General features: G+C 44.6%; 1 long non-coding RNA gene across 1 annotated transcript in view; it reads right to left on the reverse strand.

Annotated features, from left to right (window-relative positions):
- Positions 1–11059: 11059 nt before the first annotated feature.
- Positions 11060–11324, reverse strand: part of LOC147225179 (uncharacterized) — a 12822-nt gene continuing 12557 nt past the window's right edge. The window contains exon 6 of the long non-coding RNA XR_015107422.1: positions 11060–11235. This is a non-coding gene — a long non-coding RNA (uncharacterized LOC147225179). The remainder of the gene's footprint in view (positions 11236–11324) is intronic.

Here is an 11324-nt window from a genome sequence, read left to right on the forward strand (position 1 = left end):
ACCATCCAGCATTTCTGGTCTCACCGCAGTCTTGCACACCTTTCCTTTCATATTGGCTTACCCTCTTTCATCACAGATCACCTGCAACACTTTTTTTCTCCAGCCGTTCCAACCTGCTTGCATGTCTTTCTCCACCTATCTTCCACGCTCTCAGTTGGTCTGGACCGTCGACCCTCGGTATTTAAAATCCACTCTCCCTGCAGACTCATGGTTCCTTTCATTCACAAATATTATATATGAATCTGTCTTGTTGTAGCTAACTGGCTGACACTGAGCATCACAACTTCAATTTCTAGCTTCAAACTCATCACGAGATCTCTTTTCAGCTCTAGAACATTCATAATAAACCTCCTCTGTCAAGATAATTCCAATTTTCTTCCAGTCAGTACCATGATAGCACAATTTCAAACCTGCTCCTGAGCTTCTAGCCTTACTACCTTCCCAGTCGGTCTCCTGATCACACAGTATATCCAGCTTTCTTCTCTGCATCACGTCAACCGACTCTCCGGCTTTTCCTGTCATCGTCTCAAAATTCAGAATCCCTACTCTCCTTCCAAGACAGATTCTTGCCTTTCCTTTTGTCTCTCTCCTTCTGAACACGCCGTCCTCTCCTTCTTCAACCCACAACAGCCCGATTCCCACCGGCACAATGTTGATTATCGGCACCAACGGCGGTGGTTGTGAACCCGGGCCTCCACCGATCCGGTGTGAAGGCGCCGGGTTTGATTCACATGTTGGGTTTTGGGCAGAAGTTTTCAACTGGATGCCCTTCCTGGAGTGTTTATCCAGGTTGGGACTGGCTCAGGAAGAAACGCTGCCTTCGTCCTCTGATTTTCCCGTCTTGTTTATTTACATGGAAAGGAAAAAGAACGAAATTAGCAAAAATGCTTAAGAATAACATTATAAAATGTGATAAGTTTTTTGAAAGATAATGATCAACATAAATGCTGTTTCTAGTGTTCTTTAAATGTTCCATCTTATATTGTTTAATTATTGATACATCTACATCTCTACAACACCAGGAAGATTCCTCACGGAGGATACAGCGCAGATACTCATCCAGGAACTAGTCATCTCTCGTTTTGACTACTGCAGCTCCCTCCTTCTCCTCTGGCGGTGACCATTAGGCCTCTGGAGCTTATTCAGAAAGCTACAGCCCGCCTGGTTTTCAAATTCTCCCACACAACTCCCCTTCTTACGTCTTCTTATGCACTGACTTCCGGTAGCCGCCCGCATCAAGTTCAAGTCCCTGGTGCTCGCCATATCTGCAGGATATGGTCGAGCCACATGTCCGTCCCCTCCGATCTGCCACCTCTAGGCGACCGTCCACCCCATCGCTCAGAGTCCCCGGCTGCCGATCCAACTGGTCTCGGCTCTTCTTGGTCTGTCTTGGCTCCTCAATGGTGGAACGAACTCCCGCAAAGGTCAGAACAGCGGGATCGCTGCCCATCTTTCGCCATGGGCTGAAAACATACCTCTTCACCAAGCACTACCCTACTTAGCCTCCAACCCCCCATGAACATGGTTCTGAGATGGCTACTTGGTTGAGTGGTCACTTCTGACTTTCGACTACTGGTACTTCGGATCTTCGGTGACTGAATTGCACTTCTTGTAAGTCGCTTTGGATAAAAACGTCTGCCGAATAACTGTAATGTAATGTAATGTCTTAATAATCTGTACAATGTCATCAAGTAAGTCAAATATATGCAACCCAAACCAAGTTCCTGTTTATGAAATCAATTTATTTCCCAGTGTTTGTTCAAAAAACAGCCAAAAGATGTTCAGGGTATTTACTGGAGGCCATGTGAATGACCACTAGATGTCAGTGTCTGCCTTTGGTAACTCCAGGTCTCCTCAGGTTCTGAGGAGGCTCCTTCAGGTACACACACACAGACAGACAGACACACACACACACACACACACACACACAGTGAATCATCGTCCACCATCTCACCCTCTCCTCTCACACCAAGTGACTTCCTGTCTCCTATGTCTCCATCCATAAACCTCCTCTCTGGTCTTCTGGACCTCCTGTCTGGAAGCTCCAACCTCAGCATCCTTCTACCAAGATCTTAACCATCCGTCTTCCTTGCCATGTCCAAACCATCTCAATCTGGCTTTATCTCCAGAACATCTAACATGTGCTGTCCCTCTGACGGACTCTCCATCCTTCTCATTCCTCAAAGAGGAAACTTCTCATCTTCACCTCCGCTGCCTCCAAGTCTATCTCCAGTCTTGGTCTCCAAACCAGACATCATGGATGCTCTCACCTCCATCTTCTCCACCTTTCCTTTCATCCCTGTGAGGCAGGAGCGCTAACCTCTACACCACAGTGCCAGCTATATTCAATTTAATTCACAGAAAGATTTCGCCATCCAACTGGCTTCAAATAGCTTAAAAGTCCTATCGATGACTGTTTTAATAGAAATATCAATTGTACAACATTCCCCCTAAATACCTGACGATGTGATTGTAGGGCGCCGTAAAAAGAAAAAAAAAAACACCGAAAGCTCCCCCACGATCTTTCTGCTAAATCAAACAGCAGGTCAATTTCTACAGCGATGCATTTACTGGGAATCGAACGGCGGTTCTTTCCACCTCCTGCTCCTTTAAACAATAAAAAGTGACTTGGCATGAGATTGTGAAGAAGAAGGGCTGCGTGGTCCTGCAGCCTCTTTAATGGCTGACCAGCCAACAGAAGCAGTAAATTTAGCTAATGACTTTCCAATGGTCTTTAATTCTCCATTTAGGAGGAGAGGAAATGTCAGGGCCGATGGAAAGGTTAATGTGACTTTCACCCACTAATAAACATGCCTTGATCAAAGAACAATGTAATTAAAAGCATTCTTTTATTCGCTGGACACACACACACACACACACACACATTCACACACGCGGGTACACAGGCACCACAACAACTCCCCCAATTAGATTTTCAATTTTGAATTAAATCCACAAAGTTAATGAAATGGTCTTTTCAAGAGAGAGAGAGAGAGAGAGAGAGACGGCGGCGCCTTCACAGAAATCATCTGGATGGGTCCGCAAATGTGAGATCTTTAATAAGTGCAACAAATTAAAAGGAAAGAAACCGAATATTAAAGATTCGCCAGAAAAAAATTGAATGATTGCAGCGGAACGGCGGCAAATCGATGAAGGTGCAGATGATGACTGAGTGCAGAAGATGATCATCGGTTGAATTTCCCTGCAGATGCTGCAGGAAAATTGAACCTAGAGGTTATAGAAGCATTAAAGACCTTCTGAGGTTGCATTTTTTTTCATTGGGTTTTAAGTGTTTGGTTCAACATTCATGCTTTCGTCAAGGCGGACGCCTAACGGTTTGTAAAAGGCAGTGGGATTCATTCATTCATTCATTCATTCATTCATTCATTCATTCATTCATTCTACATCAGGGGTGGGCAATTATTTTGGCTGGCTAGCCATATTTCTATTTTTGATTTTCACGCGCGGACCAACTAGGTGACCAAAATTTGAATATTTCCATTTTGTGGCATTTCATTTCAATTTAAAAATCATTAATAATTATATAAATGTACCGACCGCCATTATTTTGGAAAAAAAAAAAAGAAGGAAAAAATAATAAAAAAGGATTAAAAAAAAATGCCCATTCCCATTCCAGCTGTCATTGGCCAAAAGGTGGGGTTAACCTGGTCCATCACAGGGTCATATAGAGACATACATCCATTCACTCACTCATTCACTCAATATATAAACATGCAATAATTCAGCCACTCATTCACACGTCATACAGACATGCATCCGTTCACACTCTCATTCAATTTCTCACGCAGATTTAGTAACTCAGCATTCTTACCGCTTCAAGCTGTGTTGTTTAAAATATCATGCAGCATGTCATTGATTTAAACACTTTTTTTCCACACACCTTGAGAGTTGCTTAGTGTGTGAGTGTGTGTGTGTGTGTGTGTGTGTGTGTGTGTGATGACTGAATACCCTCCCAAGTTCAAACATGGCAACCTCCTTTCAACACTTCCTTTTTTCAAAAGCTCCACAACCTGATCGTCTCCAGCCGACTCTCTTCCTGCGCTTGATTTTGAGCGCATGACCGGTTGTGTCTATGTCTGTGTGCGTGTGTGTGTGCACGCGTATAAGAACATGTGTGTGTGTGTGTGTGTGTGTGTGTGTGTTTAAATTGCTGACTTCGTAAAGGCGAGCCTCTTCTCCTCACTCGTTTAATTGCTAGAGAAAAGGTTAGTGCCACAATGCAATTTACCAAATGTGATTTCTTAGCAGCTATTAACTGTGTGTGTGTGTGTGTGTGTGTGTGTGTGTGTGTGTGTGTGTGTGTGTGTGTGAACGAGGAGGAGGTTTTCGCTGTGCATGTTAGAATTCAGGTTCGGGGGTCTCACCGGCTATTATTACGTTTCTGAGAGGCTTTTTCTTCAGACTCGCGTACAATTCTGTCCTGATTTCTGTTGGGAGGAAATGTATTTACACCAAATATACGCAGAGTTACAGATATTCAAATTATTATTACAAGTTAAAAAAGCAGAACAATTCTTTTTTTAAATTAATAATCGACAAAAATAATCAACAATGGCATCACGGTCACCTCTCCCATTGAACCGCCAAAGTGAAACCCAAATGGTGAGAACATTTGAAAAAGAAAGATATATAAATATAAATCACGTTTAAATAAAAATAAAGAAAAACCTGCGATGAATTAGTTGCGATGTGTCGCATGCGAGAGGAGCGGGTGGAGGAACATCTAGAGAGGTGAAGGTGTGACCTGGAAAGGAGAGGGATGAAGATTAGCCAGAATATGTGTTTTTCAACAAGAAGGACCAAAGCGGAAGATTTTAAGTACAAGTCTGAAGGTGGAGAAGAGGTGGACACACCTGTGCATCCATCTGAAGAAAAGTTCCTGATGATAAAAGAGTATAACAGGAAAGGTTGAGAGGATTGGATGTTCCGGAGAAAAAGTTGGAGTGAGTTGGTTTGGACGTGGACAGAGGAGGGATGGTGAAGATCTGAGAAGAAGGATGCTAAGGTTGGTGCTGCCAAGCAGGAGGTCTAGAAGAAGACCAGGGAGGAGGTTTATGGATGGAGATATGGTCGGAGGCAGGTGATCGGCCCGAAGGAGAAGAACAAGATATGGCGTGAATATTGTTCAACATGATTTAAACTGTCCAAGCCTTTATGTCGGTAAATATCCTTCATTAAAAGAAGACGAGAAAACCTCCCTCCGTCCATCCCGTCCATCCCGTCAGTGTGTCCTGCTCTTTCTCCCATTGTTAATCGCTGACCCGCTGGAAGCTGTTAATTGGAACCATGCAAATTAAAGATAAGAGCGATTAGACTTTAACGAGTGAAGTGGAGACACTGAATGGCCACGGAGTTACGACTACATGTTACATGCGACGGACATCAGGAGACCTCCGTCTTGTAAACCTTGTCCTTTTCGGATGAACCCCGTCTGCCGGCCAATCGCAGCCGGGATAGACCGACGCCCCTAAGTGCAGGCTAACCGGTTGAATGAATGAATATTTTAATTTCTGGGAATATTGAAGAGGGCCGAGGCCGTAGGACGAACAGCCAAATGCATAAGATTTAAAGGGAAATTAATTAAAAGCAGCGGTGGAATATCACGTGCAGTTTTTATGTCTCGGATTGATGAGATGTATAGACGTTCCACCTTCCTTTTGAAATACGACCGTCGGAGTGCGCGCCATCTCCGAGGCGGCCCGAGGATCAACGCGCAATCAGCCAATTACTCATTTCTATGACGCGCTAATAGTCCCGGCATCCTGAGTGAGAAAACAGAGGAATCAGGTCTAAAAACCCCTCGGTGTGAACGGGAACGCTTGCCACTCGGGGTCAAGATGAACCATTAATGCAAATTGGTTATCGGCCAGGGTGGGAGACGGCGTTCGGATTTATACACGATCATTTAGAAGATGAGAGTCACTGGTGAAATATCTGGTGTCGTGATGAACGCGGTGGACTCTGTAAATCAGGCGTCCGCACGAGTTTGCTCCCGCTGCGGAACATTGTTTGTTAAGAGAAATAACACGATGAATAATGAAAATACTAGCCGCGAACCGCCCCACCTTGACTCGGCCTGGGAACATCTGGATTGATACTGTGCAGCGACGCCGTAACAGCAGATGAATACTTGTGTACAAGCGGCATCAACTGTACTTGATCAGTGTACGCCGGTTGTGCACGTATACATGTATATATCCCAGCTGCCATTGGCCAAGAGATGGGGTTCACCTGGATTCTTCCAGCTATTCACCCTCTCATTCACAGATCTGGATGATTTAGGGAGCCCTTGCAGGAACCCAAGCGGGGCCCTTCTAGCTGCCAGGTGGAATTGCTAACCGCTAACCAGCCTGTCTGAATATCAAATAGTCACATGAAATATATTATGCTGGGGGAGGGACATTGGTGATTAGCGCTCTTGGCTAGCAGGAGGGTTGTCGGTTCGATTCCGGTGGCCAACGTGGGTCTTCCCATGGCTGACCAAGGGCTTGTCAGAGGGTATGAATGACTCTTAGTACCTCTTGGCATCAGCCCTGTGATTGACAAGCGAAGCCAAACCCCGCCTATCGCCCAACGACGAGAAAAAAATGATGCTTCAGACGCTCCTTCGTGCCCACGGCAATCAAACGGTACAACAGCAGCCTGGACGGCACACACTGCTGCTTCCACAAGCTCACTACCTCACCCAGTCACATGTGATGCCCAAATTCTGCTGTCTTTTTTATTTTGTTGGTTCCAGCCCACACCCATCTTGCCTATTTTTGTTTATTAACTTGATTCTTGTCATTGCTATTGTCACTCTATTTATATTGTCGTTTAGTTCTGGTTGTGTATTTCTCACCCTTACTGTTCCTTTATGTTATCCATTCTTATCCCTGAAGTTGTTGCTGGTATTTTTCTCCCTGCAGTCCATTTATTGGATGTCTTGCTATCTTCTGTCTTCTAATGTCGCTCTCAAATTTATTTTATTTTTTACAATTTTTGACATTATAACTGTTACGCTGCTGTGACAAAGGAATTTCCCCTGTGGGGATCAATAAACTTTATCTTATCTTATCTTATCTTATCTTATCTTATTTTGAATGAATGACATAAGAGAGGAGGAGATGAAACAACAGGATGTGTTAACATACCGTTCAGCCCTGTCATATATAATATAAAATTTCAAGATACTGCATCGACGATGAAGAAAAACATCGAGTTTGTCCAAATCCGTCATGAAATGACCTACATACGTTGGATCGTGATATTGTCATCTCCTCCTATTCGAAACGGACAAAAGTGAAGCTCATCTCAGTCACGCATTATTAGAAAAAGAAACTCAATCATCTCCCTCTTCCGAATAATTACCGGCCATTGGAATGATTACCTGTAATTAGGGAGGAGCGGGAGGCGTGGTGACGGGGGGGAGCCGGAGGCGTCGGGGGCCGATAGAGAGACGGCGGCGGAGGACGACAAAGAGGAGGCGTTGTGGTGGAGGAGAACCGACGAGGGGGTTCGGTATCGCCAACAACGCCACGACGAGGGGCTGCTTTCGCCGAAGGTGTTCGGTCCACCTCCGCCCTGCACCGTCTAAGAAATTCACATTTAGATGTTCAGTCGCAGGTAGGAGGGCCTGCGATTGGCCCGGAAACACCACCGCAGCAACCTCACCCCGATTAGGGCGGTCGGGCAACAAATGCCGGGCGAGTAAACAAACAGGTGTGTGTAGAAACAAGGAATCCATGCAATAAAAACAACAAAACATCGGTCATATCATAAGGTGATGATTCAAATTAACAAAGAGTTGGAAGTCCCGGTGTTTCCCGTCAAAGCGAGATAACGCGTTTCCGAAAAACACTTTTTTTTTTCCGAAAACCGCCTCACATCCATGTAAGAAAGTGCGAATTAAAATTTGCAGCAAAGCCCGTGAACCCCCCCCCCCCCCCCTTGTAAATGACACTCTGAGTCCACGGGGATGAGAGGAACGACTCCTATAAGTCAAAAATGGATGGACAGAGGGGAGGACTGATGGAGGGTGGAGCGAACAAGGGCTTGCCTGGGAAATCACCCTTTTACACCCGTGAATTTACAGACATTAATAAGGCTAATAGAGAACGCAGAGCAGCGGTTTAGCGGCGGGGTCAGCGCCGTCCCATCAAACTGAAGCGGCTGGCAGAAAGTGAACCCGCAGCTGCCAATTAATGTAATGCTGCAGAGTGAATTAAACCCCGGTTCGAACCCCATCCCCACCCCCCACCCCCCCAACCACCCCTGTGGCCTAATTTGCATACACATATGCAAATGCTATGTGAAATGAGTGTGTGAAGCATGGGGGGGGGTTGGTATTTAAAGATATAAGCCTATAATATAAGATGTTGGTGTAAAATCACTGATTTACATCTTATAAGTAGATATTGTGGAACCCAACTACATATATATATATATATAAAGAGAGAGGGGGTGATTATAAGAGCGAATGTGATGTCACAAGCGTCAACTTGAAATATATGATTAGTCGGAGCAGCGGGAAGCGAGACGCGTGTTATTATTCTGTCAGCCCGAGAGACAGGATGGAAACATTCAGGGTTTTTTTTTTATCGGCTAAGGTGCATTAAATGTAAAAGGAGGTGAAAACAGTAAGGTTGGTTCCAGTGATGTTAAGGTTAATACTTTTACAGCTTGTTTGTGGTGCGATATTTTTAATTTGGTTGGTAGGACATCGATGTCGGCTGTTTGGCTGTACCTACATGAAAATATATTCCAACAGAGTCTGTATGTTGTGTGATTTCATCAATATTTTATTTGATGTCTGTTCTCCTTATCTTTGCTTGGATTTAACTCCAGCACATCTCAAACACACAGACCCTTTTAACCGATTTTGGGTACTGTTGACCCCAAGTACCTGAAATCCTCCAACTTCTTGATCTCCACTCCCTGTAGCCTCAGCGTTCCACCCGAGTTCCTCTCATTCACACACATATATTCTGTCTTGCCGCAACTAACTTTCATTCCTCTCCTTTCCAGCGCATAGCTCCACCTCTCTAGATTTTCCTCAACCTGTTCCCTGCTCTCACTACAAATCACAATGCCATCTGCAAACATCATGGTCCATGGAGATTCCTGTCTAACTTCATCTTTGCGCCGGTCCATCACCACTGCAAACAAGAAGGGGCTCAGAGCTGATCCCTGATGGAGACCCACTTCCAGCTCCACCTTCTCTGTTACCCCTACAGCACATCTCACCACTGTCTCACAGCTAGCATACATGTCCTGCACCAGCCTAACATACTTCTCTGCTACTCCAGAATTCCTCATACAACACCAGAGTTCCGCTCTCGGAACCTGTCATATGCTTTTTCAAGGTCTACAAAAATGCCGTCCTCACTTCACTTTTAGCAATCTCTGCTACTTTGTGGTCTACAATAGTCACCTCTTCTACCCTTTGCGTCTCTTTCATTTTCTTCAAAGTACTCTTTCCATCTTCCAATCACCCATGTGGCATCTGGCAAAACATTTCTTTCTCTATCCTTAATCACGTGGACCCGTTTAACCTCCTTTCCATCTTTATCTCTCTATTTCGCCAACCTCTATAGATCATTCTCTCCCTCCTTACTGTCCAAATGAGCATACAAGTCACCGTTCGCCCTTTGCTTTGCCTTTTCTACCTGTATCTTTACCTTTCATACATATATACATGGATACATACATGCATAGACACACACACTTGTATATATATGTATATATATATACACACTGCTCAAAAAAATAAAGGGCACACTTCAAAAACACATCCTAGATCTAAATGAATGAAATATTCTTATGAAATACTTAACACAGTTGAATGTGCTGACAACAAAATCACACAAAAATGATCAATGGAAATCAATTGTATCAACCCATGGAGGTCTGATTAGGAATCACACTCAAAATTAAAGTGTAAAAACAAACTCCAGGCTGATCCAACTTTGATGTAATGTCCTTAAAACAAGTCAAAATGAATCTGTGTTGCTTCCTGAGTGGACACTATGATTTCACAGAAGTGTGATTGCCTTGGAGTTACATTGTGTTGTTCAAGTGTTCCCTTTATTTTTTTGAGCAGTATATATATAGACATATGTACACACATACGCACACATATGTAGAGGTATATATATATGTCTGTATGTGTGTGTTCACATCATGCACATAATGTGCACATATATGCACATAACAGGACAAACGAAAATTATGACACATACATAGATTTGTTGGTATGAAGTAACACAAAAAGCCTCCCGGTTCCTGTAGTTTGTGGCGGAAGCGTTGCAGCATGTGGCCGGTAGAGGGCGCTGCAGACCGGCCCGACCCACCTGAGGGCTGGGTTTGCTCCCTGGAGATTCCCTGAGCTCTCCTCCGTCAAACCCCCTGGAGGACCCGGAGAAAACTGGCCAGTCAGAACAAACCAGATAAAATAAGCTTGAAGAGTACAGCGCGTTGAACTGCAGTTTCATGACCTGCAAACTCGATTTATGCATTTGGGAGCTCCACCCTATTCCTCTGATGCTTCTGGCTAGAAATGCACTAAAGCATGTGAATCTATGTATCTCCTGATGGAGTACCGTCTATTACTGTAATCAGATTACTCTCGTGTATCTTACTCAGGGTTACATTACAGATCTTGAGCAAACAACTGCGTCGCCACTTGCCTTCCAATCTGTACAATTTAATTTCAAAACGCGACGTGCTATTTCACCTCCTCAACCCTGAGTGCAGGATAATCCGAACAGGTAATGAATGGGTGAACGAATAGCTGAAACACACACACACACACACACACGCACGAACAGACAACATTAGCATTAGCTGTATGTTCCTACGCTAAAACACCTCGCAAACTTTGACTGGTGTGCCAAATTAGTATCGATTCAATGTCATAATAATCAATAATTTAAATGATGTGGAATGAAATCATTGGGACCGTGTCACGGAGTGGGTCTGAGGTGTTTTCCCTGCAGATTTATCTGCACGGTTAACTCCGCACACCTCATAATGAACTCGCCAATCCACACGCATCCCTCCCATGTGAGCGGCTCACCCGATGCATCCGGGTTCACACACGTGGGTCCGCAAAGCAAGGAGAGGCCCGACTCTTCCGATCCGGCCTGGACCAAGCGGACGACCCGGACGCCGCGCCGTCCCGTGCTTCCTCCCATTGGACGGGAGGGTCAGGGAGCGGGTCACTGCATTTCACAGCTTTGGCAAAAGAGAAGATTCACTTGAAGAATTTCCGGTGATTCATTCATTCGCGGATTTAATTAACGCTCGGCGGCCTTCTGGACCGT

This window comes from Fistularia commersonii, chromosome 17, assembly GCF_037954325.1.
Source record: "Fistularia commersonii isolate RoL2024-O1a breed Wild chromosome 17, RoL_Fcom_v1.0, whole genome shotgun sequence".
Lineage (NCBI taxonomy): Eukaryota > Metazoa > Chordata > Actinopteri > Syngnathiformes > Fistulariidae > Fistularia > Fistularia commersonii.